Source organism: Buteo buteo, chromosome 15, assembly GCF_964188355.1.
Source record: "Buteo buteo chromosome 15, bButBut1.hap1.1, whole genome shotgun sequence".
Classification (NCBI taxonomy): Eukaryota; Metazoa; Chordata; class Aves; order Accipitriformes; family Accipitridae; genus Buteo; species Buteo buteo.
In genome coordinates, this window is record NC_134185.1 from 4468362 (window position 1) to 4481052 (window position 12691).

Below are 12691 nucleotides of genomic sequence, written 5' to 3' on the forward strand. Positions count from 1 at the left end.
AAGGGTCACTGCTCTCTTCACAGTTTAGCAGACCCTAGGATAAGCGCATACCACTCACTTAACTTGTATGAGTTTGTTGCTACGTTGTGTTTGGTTGTGATAGCTCAAAATTAACTGTGTGTGGCTGTGAGTGATGGCGTTTCTGAAAGACCTGCTCTTTATTAATCACTCTAAGAGTTAAGACAACTTGGACCTGTGACTGATCTCATTGACATCAGGGGCAAAACTTGCACTGACTTAAGCGCCTTTTAATTAAAACAGCAACAAATAATTAAACCAGCATCCACACGCATACGGTAATTGAATTGACAGTAAAACTATAATCCTTGTCAGGCTCCAACACATCATTGAAATTTAACAAATAATTTATTATCCAATAAATTCTTACCTTCACCATAAAAATGTACTTTTCTGTCCAAAATCTTATGAATTTTGGCATGGGAAGAAAAACAGCTTTTCTTTCCAAGCTGTCGGATGCCGTTTTCCATAAAGACCGAACAACTTCTTTCCAGAAGAGGTCGCTCAAAGAAACCTGGGAATACATGGGGCCAGATCCTCATCTCCTCAGCACAATCCTCTTTCCAGGTGAACCTCACTGTAATGGCATTGCAGCCAGTTTGTGAACACCCAGGCTGTCCCAAGGTAGTCTCCAAAATTCAACAAATCCCTCTGGAGTGTTCTTGGAGCACAAACAGAGATGGTCTATACAAGAGGCCAGACAAACTTGCACCATAGCTCCACATCCCCTTGCCATAGTAGTTCTTTCTATGGATGAGGCTTGCAGTTCCCATTACCTTTGGATGAAAGTCTAGAGTGTGGTATCTTTCCTATTTTAATTTCTTTCAAGGTCAGAAGATTTGTACTTTGTCACCAGGGGTGCCAGACAGCGATTATCCCCAAATGTTACAGTCAGTGATTCCAATTATCTTAAATACAGGTGAATTTATTTTCTAGTGGAATGGCAGAGAAAATCAAAAGAAAAGTTAAGCAGACTTCAAGCAGAACTATGCTAATATTACACAGCTGTGTTTCAGCAGAAATTAGGACTCTAATCTCACTTAACTTACATCTGTGTCCATCTACTGATCGCACTGATTTTACTGATTCTTAACAACTGAAAGAAGATCAGAAGCAGGCTTTGCCTGTTTGTGTTAGTTATTTGTTGAGCATAAAATGTAGTGAAGAATTTCTCAGTTATAATACCAAATAGTATTACTAAAAGCTGGGTCCAAAATTCACAATTGCATCTAACTAAAAACAAAACAATCCCCAAAATTTAGAAGTATTTTAAGTCACAGTTTAGTAAGTCTTGATGACATTCATTTAAAGACATGAATACGTAATACGTAACACAATGATTAAATACTGTGAAGTATAATTCTAGCTGTTTGTAAGTATTTGTTATAAATAACAAGGCCTACGTCTCCATTGCCCTGATTTTGCACTTCCACTTACACCTGGTTATTGACCTTAGCAGAGCTACTGGGTTGCCAAAAAATGTTCTGGCCAGAAGTTCATTCAGACAAAACTAAGATAACAAAAATTTGTTAACATTATTCCTTCCATTTTCTCTCAGTGAATCCACCGTTACACCACAACTGGCAGCTTCTGAGCAGTGTGCTGCCAAAATGACAACCGCAGAGTAGAAAACAAAGGGTAGATTTAATGATCATTTTCAAAGCAGAAGGTGGCTTATTAGTGAAGACCCACAGAGATTTGTACAAAGGCCTGCGCCATTCAAACTATTCATAAATGTGATCTGGAAGGAGTGTGAATAATGGGGAGGTAACATCTGCAGACACAAGGAAGTTACCTGAACAACAAAAATGAAAGCTGAGAGTGTAAATTGTGGGAAGGTCTCAAAACACCTAATAAGTGTTTTGAGAAAATAGCAGGTGAAATTCCATATAAATAAAGAGGAAATAATTTGCAATGAAAAAGCAGTCCTAAATTTATGGTAGCTTCTACCATTCTAGAAAGGTATCTGTCAGCTATAATAGGAAGAGCTATGAAAACACACCTCAGTGCTCAGTAGTGGGCAAAAAGCAAACTGCATGTTAGGAGCAATTAGGAAAACAATAGTGAACAAAGCAGAAACCATCAAACTGCTGCTGTATAAACCATGGTCAGCAGGGATGATCTAAGGTTTGCACTGGTTTCAGTAAGAAAAACAAATAGATGAGGATTCTTCAACCCTGAAAAAAATGAGATCTAATGAAGTCTAAGCAGAATGGAAAAAGTGAATAAAGAACAATTGTTGCTCTCCTGCAGAACATGGACTAAGGTTATCAGCTGAAGCTGGAAGCCAGAAGTTTCAAAACAAGCAGCAGACGGCAATTCCCCATACAATTAGTAGGAGCAGTGTGGTTCTTTTCCACCACTTTTAGCATTCAACCACCACTTTTAGCATTCACCGTTGCGAATGCTAGAAGTTGTATGTGATCAAAAAGAGGCATGGCAGATTAATGGAGGAAAATCCACCAGGGATCACCTCCAACTCACAAAGTTCCTGGGCCACAAATCACTGCAGACTGGGAAAATACATGGGAGAAGTGTTCCTACGTACTTGTTCTATTCCTACACACTTCTCTAGGCATCCACTATTAACACCTTGGCCAGAGAAAGTATGGTGTACCAGATGGACCTTTGATCTGACCTGATACAGCTGTTCTTATCTTTTAATACTTAAAAGACTTGCAATACTGAAAATTCAAAAAGGAAAGACTGCTCTTCTAATACCAGAACACATTTCAGGGGACTTAAACCTAGCAGCACTCCTAAAAGAAATGCCAGCAGTGGTCTGAGAAGGGAGTTTCTTTCTGTTGTTACCTAATTTTTTCAAAATGCAAGGTACTGGGATGGAAGTTTTGTTCTTGTATATGGAGAGGACCCTCAAAGATCACCTCACAGACTGGATGTTAGAAAAGAATCCAAAAAGCACAGAAGCATAGAAAAATTTTGACCAGGGAGGACCTGCGGACCCGGTCCAACCTCCTCTCAAGGCAGACTCACACTTCAGAGTCAGAGCAGGTTGCTTAGGGCCTTACCAGGCTGGGACCTGAGTATCTCCAAGGACAGAGACTCCAGAATCGCCCAGGGCAACTGCACCAGGGCATAGCCACTACCACAGTGGCAACTTTTTCTGTTTATTCAAGCAGAATTTCCACTGCTACAACTTACGAACACCTCGGTACCTGTGTTTGTTAGCACTCAGAGCTTCTGGGCCTTGTTCCTCACTCTGTTGCCCTTGAGAATGAATGTGAGAAGGACTTTCACTACCAGGAACAAGTGATTTGATAATTATTTTCTATCTAGTTTGTATAGCTTTAAGTAGCTATTTGTGCTGCAAGAATGTGAAGAATCAAGTGCTCAGATAATTTAAAAGCAATTTAGGGCAAGACTGCATGAATTCAGAAAAGAAAAATATCTTACAGTGGTATCTGGGGGATATTTCTTCTGGAAAACTACATGAAGAACTTCTCTTAAGAAACAAAACCACAAAAATAAAGGCTGAGCAGGAAAGTGTTTATTGCCTTGATTTATTTTTTAATGGTTGGCTTTATAAAAGATTCGTAAATGTTTTACTGCAGCTCACTTAAGAAGGCATGTAGCGTGCCTATAAATAAATCCATGTTGATTATCTAGTGGCATAAGCTTCTCTGTCTCCCATGTTACTGAGGCAATGCTCTGAAGTGTATCTCATCAGACATGATTAGATATTTCCTGTTGTCATGTGTAAATTAGTCACTCACTCCTGCAAATGTCACAGAACTTGTTTTGCTGCTTTCTCATTTATTTTTGTATGTCCTATAGTTGGATTGCCCAAGACACCCATTGTTACTATCATATTTTTATTCCTTGGGGGTTTTTTGCCACTGGTGGGCTTCTTGTACAGCAAACCTAAAAAGTCTTGCTATCCAAAGAAGCTATACTTTCTGGATCTCTTTTGGTTAAATTTTGGTATGTAGGGTTGAAGGATGTATTTTTAACAATCAAACTTATTGTAATATACCTCAAGATTTTTGACCTTTGCTTACAGCTGAGATGGTACCTGTGTTCATATGCTTTCCTAAAACTAAGTACTTTACAGAACTTATGTCCTTACAAATTATGGACTGAGAAATCTGCAACGTTTATAACATGCGACCAACTATCATTTTTTTGAGGGAAGATCTTTTTTGTAAAGTCAACATCAATTAAAAAAAAAAATCTCCTGCAAAAGTATTAGGAAGGTGATCTTGGAAATTTGGTTGACATTGTAGCTGATAAATTAAGAGTCAAGTGATCACCATGAAAACCAAGTAGGATTGTCTCCTCTGTATGGGATTCTCATCTCCATCCATGGGAGCTATGCACAAAAATGGGAATAAAAATAACCCAACTACAACGCTCTGAAGTGTAAAACATGTTCTTCCCAAAATTTGTGATCTTGCCTGGGTTATGCAGACTGCATTGCATGCTGCAGCCACTCTGGAAAGCAGCCAGTTGCTGCAAAGATTTACAGCATACTTTAAATAGTTGAGAGGGAAAGACACATGTTCAAGGGGAAGGCAGCGGCGCAGAGGATTAGCAGTGGGAGAGGACTTCTGTCACTTCTAGGTCAGCGCTCTGAGTCAAGCCTTGCTCAGAGCCAAACAAAAGTTGTTACTATCTCAGGTCTGCTAGTCCGTGTGAAATGAGTTAATGATCACAGGCCAACTCTTGGCAGACAAACATCCCACTGCAAAATCACTCTCCCTTCTGGAAGCCTTGTGAGAAAACCAAGGACTAATTGGGCGTGGAAAATGAACTACCTTGTCTCCTCTAACCAAGGTCTTTCCAGGCTAAGGATGAAACCAGGTGGTGGGGAAGGGTGAGCAAGCAGCTGCTTCCCTGGCACTAGCAATTTTGAGGATAATTGGAGGACTTTACAGGAGCGCTAAATCAGTATCTTTCAAGCCCTTGTAAACCCATCTGGAAAACATAGGTACATATGAGCAGCACTCTCTTCGGTACTATACTCAGTATTTGAGACAGATAGTTAGGTTTGAATTCTTAAGAATATTTAGATTTGTTTTAAGAATTTGAAGGACAATTTTAGGTGTAAGCTCTCTTGAGCCAAATCTTAAAAAAATTAAGGTACTGGACAGAAGAGCACTAACATCCTGTTTGTGTCAGGGTGTACTGAATTTATCGAAACTGCGACAGAGAGTTACACACTAGTTCAGCTTTGCAGGGATTTCTGGAGGTCCTCTGGTCTGTCCCCTGCCCAGAGCAAGGCTAACCTCAGGTTACTGAAGACCTATCAAGTTTTGATTATCTCCAAGGATGGGCAACTTGTACCACCATTCAGTTACTGTCTCACACGGTCACTTTGTAAATATGCTTATTTACAGCATTCAGGCTGAACTAGTTAGCAGTCCTGGAGCACAGAAATGCCAGCAAAACTGCTTGACAAAATCAGCATATAAATACAAGTGAGAACCTTTTCTACACATGCTGTCACTCAGGCTGTCTCCTGTACCTCTAGGACATTTCTCAGAGTATTGCAGATGCTTTGATGTAATTGGGAAGAATACTCCAGGGCACTGAACACAATTTTCAAGGTAATGCAGCTCAAATTCGACACAGAGTGTTCTCTGGTTCTGTGAAATTTCCATATGTTTTTTCAGGAACTTTCCTATTTTCAAGCTATCTGTGTCTTTAAGCCTCCTCCGTAATCCTGTTTAATGCTGCCTATGGGAAACTTTTTTTTAGGATGAGTTCAGGTCTATACTGGAGAAGCCTTTCCTGGCATAATAATGACAGAGTGTGGGATTTCTTGTGACATTTTTATACTGGAAAATTCCTAGTATATATATACATTTATACCAGATAAATGGGCTTTCATCAGCATAGTGTATTTATTTCACTTGCTGAATTGGCATAAGCCAGTCCAGGAAAAGCAAAGCTTCAGCTGAAGAAAATAATCTAAATTGAGAAATCTTTTTCCAGTGTGAAGAGGGCACAAACAAACTGTGGCAACGCGATGGGTGAACTGACTTTTCCATCCAACAGGTGGAGTTTTACAATCACCAATGCTCAGATTCTCACGCTATGCTGTTCATTCACTATAAATTAAATTAGTCCTAACCACATATTAGTACTGTTTAATATTGATAATGCCAGATGGATGCATGCATAGATGAACGAATTATTGGCCTTTTCTCCCTTTATGTAGTATGGAGGTTGTTAAGACACCCAAAGTCACCAGTGCTATTCCTATCTTTAGTTATATTGCTGAGATATTCAAGAAATGGGATTTTTAATTTTTTGCTTTCAAGCACTCTAACATTACCTACAAGACATACACCTTGTTTAAAAAGAACTTTTCTGCAGAAATATCAGAACATTTTGTTCCATCACATATTTATAAGTTTTACATTCTTGTGTTATGTTGCCTGTTATTCATCTGATGTAAATGACCTTTCAGTCTTTTCTGCATTCTCTGCATCTTTGGTAGAATTAGGAATACACATGTCAATGGTTGTCCACCTTTTAATTACATAAAGACATTTTGGTAACTTCCTCATTGTGATCCCATGTTTTTGATAAGCGGACATCTCATTTGTGTATTTGCTTAAAGCTGTGCATTCTGCAGAGTTTTCATTCATTTTGCAACACGATAATCCTCTTACTGCAACTGTAAAAACACAGAAAAACAAATGCAACTGCAACAGCCAGGAGAGAGATCATGGACCGAGCTGGGATGGATGGATGGATGGATGGATGGATGGATGGATGGATGGATGAAGAGCTGTGGACTGACAGCTGTTGCCCAGCCTTATCAGAAATTGGATCCATTCCTTTGGGGTTTAGTTCCAAATTCTCATGTTTAAATTATACTCCTTTATTGTATGCTCTCCTTCTGAACTGATGAATCTTGCATCACTCTCTGCACGTAGTATAGCCAGGAGCACACCTGGAATGGCAAGACTTCAGTCAGTCCCAACAGATGGAAGGAGAAATTGAAGCTTGATCTCACATATGCTGGATGTGTGTGCAAGACGGTTTGTTATTACACGCAGAATAGGTGTGGCGGTACCATTACCTGTAACCATCCTGATTATTTAATTTGAAAAGGTTGTGCCCTGATTATTCTTTCCAATTTGAGGTGCAAAGGCCTGATCTCCAGGGTGGACTCTATGTTCTGGATCCCAGAGGCAGGGAGGAAGCTTCCTGAAGCCTTGAGTCAGATACTTGGGCACTAGGTGAGGATATTAAGCATATTCCTGTACCTACCATTTCCTGTTGGTTCCCCATTTTTGGGGAGTAGGCCTTAAGGTATGCCTACCTCTCTGTGCTCTGTGTAGGAAATGTAGGTGACTAATTCTATGACCTAGATTCTGTTTGAGGAGGAGAGCTCTAAAATTAAAATGTTGGGTATGCATGCATTTAAATCTCTTGCTTAGTCTAGTCCGTATTTCTTTTTGAAATCTTGCTGGGCATTTCAGTCATTGTATAATCTTGGCATTTACTCTGGGAATTGCCTGGGAGAGTTATCTTCTGCTACATTTTTGTCCTGGTTTCAGCTGGGATAGAATTAACTGTCTTCCTAGTAGCTGGTACAGTGCTATGTTTTGAGTTCAGTATGTGAAGAATGCTGATAACACTGATGTTTTCAGTTGCTCAGCAGTGTTTAGACTATAGTCAAGGATTTTTCAGCTTCTCATGCCCAGCCAGGGCACCTGACCCAAACTGGCCAACGGTGTATTCCATACCATGTGACGTCCCATCTAGTTTAGGAACTGGGAAGGGGGGGGCAGGGATTTTGCCACTTGGGGGCTGGCTGGGTGTTGGTCGGCGGGTGGTGAGCAATTGCCCTGCGCATCATTTGTACATTTCAATCCTTTTATTACTACTGCTGTCATTTTATTAGTGTTATCATTATCATTATTAGTTTCTTCTTTTCTGTTCTATTAAACCGTTCTTATCTCAACCCAGGAGTTTTACTTCTTTTCCTGATTTTCTCCCCCATCCCACTGGGTGGGGGGGGAGTGAGTGAGCGGCTGCGTGGTGCTTAGTTGCTGGCTGGGGTTAAACCACGACAATTTTGTACAGATACATTAAACTGGCATGGAAAAAAAAAACCCACACTGAGATGGGCTTTGTGGAACACATCAGTCAGGTGCGAGAGAGCCTCTAGAGTTTCCCAATGCTGGCTGTTGAATTAATCCTAAATTTATTCAACCAGCTATTACAATGTGGTAAAAAAGCTAAAGAAAATAATTAATTGACTGGCATTATCCATTACTGACCACGTGTTTCCCTGTTGCAACCCAGGTTGAGAAATTGCAGCTCCAGCAGTTTTTTTAATTTGTGGGTGTCCTCTTAAACGAGGTATATTCAACTGGATAGAAGCGAAAGGTAGAAATGTCTGTAAACTATCACATGTTCCAGAGCAGTAATAATTTAGGAGTCTCTCTGACATTCAGAAGAAGAAAATATTATTTGGCTAGAATTTTCTATCCCATAGCAAAGAGGCCAAGAAAATATTGTAAATGCTGCAGGCATAAGAAAATTAATAAGTACATACCATGCTATATGCACATTCAAATGCTATGGTCTGGCATGTGGTTACAAGTAGTAAAAAGGAGCTAGAATTAGGTTCTCTTCACTAAATTATAACTGCATTTATTAATATTTATATAATCTCTCAACACTAAATGTCAGGATTATTTCAATGCTGGGTTCATCATTACTTACTCAGTGGAATAACATGTTGATAACTGAAATGGTGATCCATTATATTTTTCTTCCTGGGTGAATATGGATTTAGCTGTGCTGGTGAAATCAAATCACCCATAGGGCAGCAGCTGTCAGAACTAGGGCTGGCTGTAGAACAAGAATTACCTTTAGGTAATTCAGGGTCATCATATTTTTATGTTGGATCTCACTGAAACCAAGAGAGAAGACAGGGGAAGCACACATCCTACAATAGTCCAAAAGCAGAGGATGCTCCAAAGGGGGATCAGCCCTTTTCTTGCCCTAGGCTTGCTTATGGGGACAGGGGGTTGCTGCCTCTTAGACTCAAAGGTGTCTCTGGGGCTACAAGGCACTTAAACAACCCTTGCCAGCTTTGTGCTCAGGCTGACCACAAAACCCACCTGATTTTCTGGTTGCTACAGGAAGATGCCACCTGCTCTTGTGGGAAAGACCTAGGTCATCCTTTTAGCCCCACAGTAGGTGTCACAAGCGCAGGCGGGATATACGGGGCAACCTAGCAAACCAGTGGAGTCGTGGCACTTCTACACTGTGGGTAAATAGGCAATCAGGACTGGTGCGGATACGGGTTTTCTCTGGTATTTCCTGAAAGCCACTTTTCTACCATTGAGAAAGATGGTGCAGGTCCAGACAAAGTCAGCTGTCGCATAGGATGGGACATGAGTTTGTGCTCACACCGCACAGTGTAGGTATATCATGTGGATCCCCTGAGCACTGGTACATGTCCATCTTTCAACTGCATAGCCGTACAAAAACATTGGACAGCCATACAAATTCAATGGACATTCTTCCTTACAACATTATCAGTCAACCTTAAAAAAGATGTTCCAAAGGACACACAACATTACATGATGCAGCTGAGATTTCCATTTCTCTGGACACACTTCTGGAAGTAAAGTGGAACTGCTATGTGTTAAATGCTGGACCATGACCCTGGGCTGCAGTACTCAGCCCAGAGCACTGAGTGCCAGATGCAGATGGGAGGACTATGGTTCTCCATAGAAGAGCAGTGCCCTTCCTTTAGGGAATCTGCCCATCTCTGTACCAGCAGGAATGAGGAAAGTCGTATCTTCTCTTATTCTTTAAACTCTCAGGGCTAGAACAAATTTTACACATCATTTAAGCTAAGTGCTTTGTAGAAACCACATAAAATGCAACTCTTTTTCCCAAAGGCTAAGATTAAAAAAGAAGGAAAAGATTGACGGTGCTGAGTGTTTAATGGGTTGCAACTTAAGATCTGATTTGGAGAGGACAGCCATTTGACACTGGTTAGGGAGCATGGCCTTCGAAGGAGTCTGTCTGGGGTAGCGAGGGCTGGCGGCTCCCTGGAGGTCCCCCGGGGCAGCAGGGCAGGTCCTGGCACTGCTGTGGCATCCCTGGGGCAGGGACCGATGGCCCCAGGGGTCTAACATGGGGTCCTGGACCAGGGCAGGGTGGGAGGAGGCCAGGCAGGGAGAGTATGGCCCCATTAGAGCCCTCAGATTTTCAGATGATATATCCAGAGTCACCAGATCTCCATTAAAACCTTGGTGCCAAAACCTAAATGACGACTGTAACATGCAAAGGAAGCTACTCTACCCACAGGGAATGGCTTGTCTAGGAGGCACTTCGTCTGTGGCTATACCGACTCATTTTAGTATGTGATACATCGTGAGAGTCTGCAGTCTTTTTGCTGTTTAAAGCCTGGAGAACAAGGAGGAGATATAAGTCAACATGCAGGTCACTAAGCAGCTGTGGGAAGTAACTCCAAAAGGGGCTGGTGTTCTCGAAGCAAAACATGCGGCTTCAGTATCTGGAATGGATGGTGATGAGAGGGGTAAATGTTAGTATCAAAAAGGTTAGGAGATTGAAACAGTGGAGTCACAAGAATGGTCAGATCAGGAGATGGTAGATTGAAAGGAAACACTTTTTTCTAGAGAAAAAAAATATATTTTTGTCAGAGCATAAATACGAGAGAAGTAAGAGAGAGAGAAATTAAGATGATCCCTAGGATGTGATTCATGCTAGGGAATGGAACTCTGGAAAAAGGGTATTTACTCTGTGTGGGACACCTTGAGTTTGAGAAGTTTGTGGCTACCCAGACTGTAATGGAGACTTCCCCTCTATATATTTTAGGGTCATTGTCTTAGAAGAGCATCTTGGGCAGTACACTAATGTCCATGAGTTGCCTACAAAGCAATGGGGACAAAAATGGAGCTCTGAGGGGTGCCAAGAAAGATTGAAAGAATAGCTGGGGGGTAGAAGGAGACCCAGGTGAACTGCCTGGAAACCATGGGAAGATGGAACATCAAGAAGCAGAAAACCATCCAGATTATAAAAGTCAAGAAGTATGAGAGAAAGAAAGCATAAAGCCCTTGAAAACCAGCCAGGAAAATATGTATTCAGACTCTTTGCACTGTTTGCACAGTTGTTCTGTGAATAAATACCAGTTTCTGGCAAAATCAATCCAGTTTACAATATCTATACAGATTTATACATTTCACAGAGTGTAGCTAGACATTTCACTACTGCTTGCTTTTATTTTCTTCCTAAGTTAGTCTCCATGATGTCTACAGAAATCAATGGAAGTATTCCCAATTTTCAGAGATGTAGACAAGGCTGGGATCTGGCCCAGGAACATATATTTCAAAATAGCTGATTGACACTAGATATGAAAGCCCCCTGAATAAGTAATGGACTGTTTCAGTGTGCCTGCTTGGTCTGTGTGCGTCCTACCTGCTGCTTGCACAGCACTGAAAGAGCTGCTAGAGGAAAGACAAGGACAGTAGACAAGTAGGTTGAACATAAGCAGTGATACCAGCAGGGCTCGGGCAGCACCTATTCAGTGAGCCCGTTAACTGCCAAAGGCACTCCACTATGAGACAAGCTTACGTCTGCCTAAATTTTTTTCGCTGAACACAGAGATATTTTAGAATTTGTTAACGGTGTTCCCATGGAAACTTTCCCTGTGCCACGCACGTTTTCCTTGCTACAGGTCACATCCTATTTCATCTTCAGTCATTATTATTATTAATATAGATGGCAGTTGCTTTATGACTGCCTTGCAGCTCTATAGCTTGCGTACTCCTAAGACCACCCTTTAAGATAAAGATTTAATTGTCCTAATTGTTAGGATTTAGTCTGTCATTTGCTTCCTGTATACGATATGGCAAGGAAAAGATCCTCATGGGCTCTATTTGCCAAAGCAAGCAGGCTGTTTCAAATAAAATGTTCTAAAATAGTATCTGATGTGGTTTGCATAGGTTATTCTCATTCTGATGTCTATAATGTTCTGAACCCCTAATACAACTAGTGAAGGGTCATTAATTGTAGCTTTAATAGTCGGGCCTATTATAGGGCAGTATCCATAAGACAATTTGCTGTTTAGTGTTGTAAAAACCTGTATTTGGGAAAAAAATGGCCTGTTGTGCTTTTCTTTATTTTGACTAGTAACATTCTAGCTGTAAATGTTTTCAGAGAGATGCTGTAGTGCTCCCATTATGATCTTCTTTTTTCCATATATTCCTTCCAGAAATTTTTACCTGTTGGACCCAGGTCACTGTAGCCCAAGATAAAGTAATTTTGGATCTTGACCGAGTAAAGAAACATTTATGTATGTATGTACATATATACATATGTATGCTTTTAAACAGCTGCAGTTCTGCAATTGCTTGGCTAGAAAATTGTTTTTTAGCAAAATAGCCCTCAAACAGGAAAAGTATATGAATGTGTTGATGAGAATCAGTTTAGATCTGGCCAAGTTACAGCTTGCTGAAAATAACACTTTGCGCAAAAGCAATCTTTTTTTAGAATGAGCACTTAAAATTGAAAAAATACTGCACGAGTGCACAGCTAATACAATGACATATTTTCTCCAATAACAGCTGTTTCTCAAACAACTCACTGCAACATGCAGGTTTTTGCTGCAGCTCCTTCCAGTTCTTTCTAATAAATAGCGTTCTATGTTTCC